The sequence below is a fragment of the Melanotaenia boesemani genome, chromosome 2 (assembly GCF_017639745.1).
Source record: "Melanotaenia boesemani isolate fMelBoe1 chromosome 2, fMelBoe1.pri, whole genome shotgun sequence".
NCBI classification, from domain to species: Eukaryota; Metazoa; Chordata; class Actinopteri; order Atheriniformes; family Melanotaeniidae; genus Melanotaenia; species Melanotaenia boesemani.
The window spans coordinates 7,476,336-7,479,325 of NC_055683.1; the positions used below are offsets into that span (position 1 = coordinate 7,476,336).

General features: G+C 42.4%; 1 pseudogene; it reads right to left on the bottom strand.

Moving 5' to 3' along the window:
- Positions 1 to 674: 674 nt before the first annotated feature.
- Positions 675 to 2,036, bottom strand: LOC121648702 (annotated as a pseudogene).
- Positions 2,037 to 2,990: the final 954 nt, after the last annotated feature.

Here is a 2,990-nt window from a genome sequence, read left to right on the forward strand (position 1 = left end):
TACTACGGTGTCTCTGAACGGACAAACTGTGTGAAGTGAGAACCCTCTCAGCTTTAAAACTGCAGTAGCGGCTTTGTTTGATAGGGGCAGGAGCAGCGTTTGGGATAAGTAAGCTCTTAAAAGCACCATAGAAGAAGACAGTCCACATGTAGACAGTGTGGAAGTAGCTACTGTAGTGCAGTCAACGCTGCACCTGAGGCCACCAGAAACACCTGACCTGGACAGCACCAAGAGAGTCAACAGTGTCGTCTATTGTTCACAATAAACCTGTTCTCTGATGTTCTCCAGGTTCTGTCCAGACAGGTCCTTCTTCTAGTGGTCCTGGTCTCTTGGTGGTCTTGGTGTCAGCACTCTTTCTGGGTCTGCTGCAGCTGGACGTTACAGGTAGATGTGATGGATCAGGCCGACCCAGAGTTTCTTTCCATCACACATAAAGAGAGTTCACACTCTAAACATGAAAGCTGGACATTTGTTCTTTTAAATAAAGAAATAAATAAATCTTTATTTGTATAGCACTTTTAACAAACAAGGTTTACAAAGTGCTGAACAGCACACAGCAAAGTAAGGTAATAAAACCAACAAAGAAAAGACACATGCATGAGTACATTTCCACAGACAAATAGAAGTCTGACAATAAATAAGTCAGAAATAAAGTAAATAAGTAAATAAAAAGGTTATAAAAAGGCCAGTGGATAAAAGTGTGTTTTAAGAAGTGACTTAAAAGATGAAACTGATGGTGCCAGCCTTATCTCCTCAGGCAGGTCGTTCCAGAGTCGAGGGGCTCGGAGCCAAAAAGCTGGGTCCCCTCTGGTCTTGAGTTTGGACCCTGGCACAGCTAAAAGGGACCTGCCTGAGGATGTAAGGCTGCGGGGAGGCTCGTAGGGTGTCAGTAACTCTGTCATGTAGCCGGGTGCCAGACCTAAACGAGCTTTAAAAGTAATCAGTAAAACCTTAAAATCAATCCTAAAACGTACAGGGAGCCAGTGCAGCGAGGCTAAAACAGGGTCATATGTTGTCTTCTGCTAAAACCAGTGAGAAGCCGAGCTGCTGCCTTTTCAACAAGTTGGAGGCGAGAGAGGATTTATTGTCAAGACCGGAGAGGAGGGAGCTGCAGTAGTCGAGTCTGGAGAAAATGAGAGCATTAATAACTTTTTCTAAATCGGGCCAGGAGAGGACAGGTTTGATTTTACTGATGGTGCGGAGGTGAAGGAAACAGGACTGGGTGAGTTTTTTGATGTGAAGATGAAAATTAAGATTGGAATCAAGTATAAGACCCAGGTTTCTGGCAGAGGGGGTGATGTTAGAGGTGAGAGGACCAAGACTGTCTTCAATATGGGCGGTGGAGTGAGGAGGGTTGATGAAGATCATTTCAGATTTAGAACTGTTGACTTGTAGAAAGTTTTGTGCCGTCCAACTGTTCACATGGTTGAAACACTCGAACACAGCAGCTCGGCTTCCAGTGTCTTTGAAAGAAATTAGAAAAAATAAATCACAAATAAAAGTCCAGCAAACAAAGAACTGAACACTTTTCCACAAGTCGTCCCGATCCTGGAAAACCCTGATTATAAACACGGATCCTAATTAAATACACAGAACACTAATGAAGTACATTAACTGGCCATAAAATATCTGCTATCTGGACGTTTCCTGGTCATGTTGACTGGGAATAAATAATTCTCTACATGTATTTATTTACCAGCCAGAAGGGACATTTTAAATGGAAATAAAAGCTAACAATCCTTTACTCTCAAACATGTTTATTGATCCATACGCTCTTTAGTGTATACTTTTAGTTGTATTGAGGACTGGAGCGTCCTGGGACAGAAGTAAACAGCCAGAACCCAGTCCTCAGTGGAGAACTGCTCCAGTCTGACACAGCTGCCCAGAATGAAGGAGATCAGGAGCTTATATAGAGGAGTCTTCCTGACTGGCCAATCACAGAGACAACGGAGCTGCTGGCGACCAATCCTGGAAGAGGGCGGAGCTACAGACACAGGATCTGCAGCCAATCACCTGCAAACACTGGCACAGTCCATTTACTAACTGCTTCATGAACATGGTGGTATCATCTGCTCGCTGGGTGATTGCTGGCTGTTTGCCTCAAACATTAAGTTTCCCAAAGTCTACATGTTTGTAAGGGTCTTTTCAAAAAGCCGACTATGTGTAGGGCTGGGCCATGTGGCCTATAACTGATACCAAGATTTGTTTTTTCGCTTTAGCGATACATAATATATATCTTGATGTTTTAAATCTCTAAAACAGTCGTTCCCAATCTGGGATCTGGGACCTCCCCCGAAGAGCACAAGGAGTCCCTGTTAATAGTGTCTAATAAGCCAAAATGAGCTGGAACGCAGGTGTATGACACTTAAATAAAATATTCATTCATTCATTTATAAATTAAATGAAACCCAGTGTTTCCCTGATCATTATATTAGGGGGCGCCCCAACCCTCCAACATCAACCCCGACCAAAGAAAATCCATTTTATTTTCTATAATTACTCATTTAATAACTTGTATATTTTTACATGGAATTATTTTAATGTGTATTCAAATATTATTTTATTATTTAGGTTTTTTCTATTTTCCACCAGATCCCATAGATAGATAGATAGATAGATAGATAGATAGATAGATAGATAGATAGATAGATAGATAGATAGATAGATAGATAGATAGAAACACAGCGTTATGAAAAGTATTCGTCTTTGAAGAGACTGTGTCAGAAACTGCAACTATTCAGGAGGAGAAACCAACTTGGAAGACGTGGCTGCATTCCTACAAGAGGAAATAGCCGGTAATGGACAGATGCAAGGGTATCGATGGCTACACCTGCGTGCAATACAGAGAGGATATGTGGTAACACAAGACACAGTAAGACAGCTGATCAAGCTGTTTGACCCTGAAGACGTTGAACTCAGGCGGAAACGGCGCCTGAGACGCAGGCATCACCACAACAAAGGCCCAACGCGCTATGGCATGTGGATTCTTA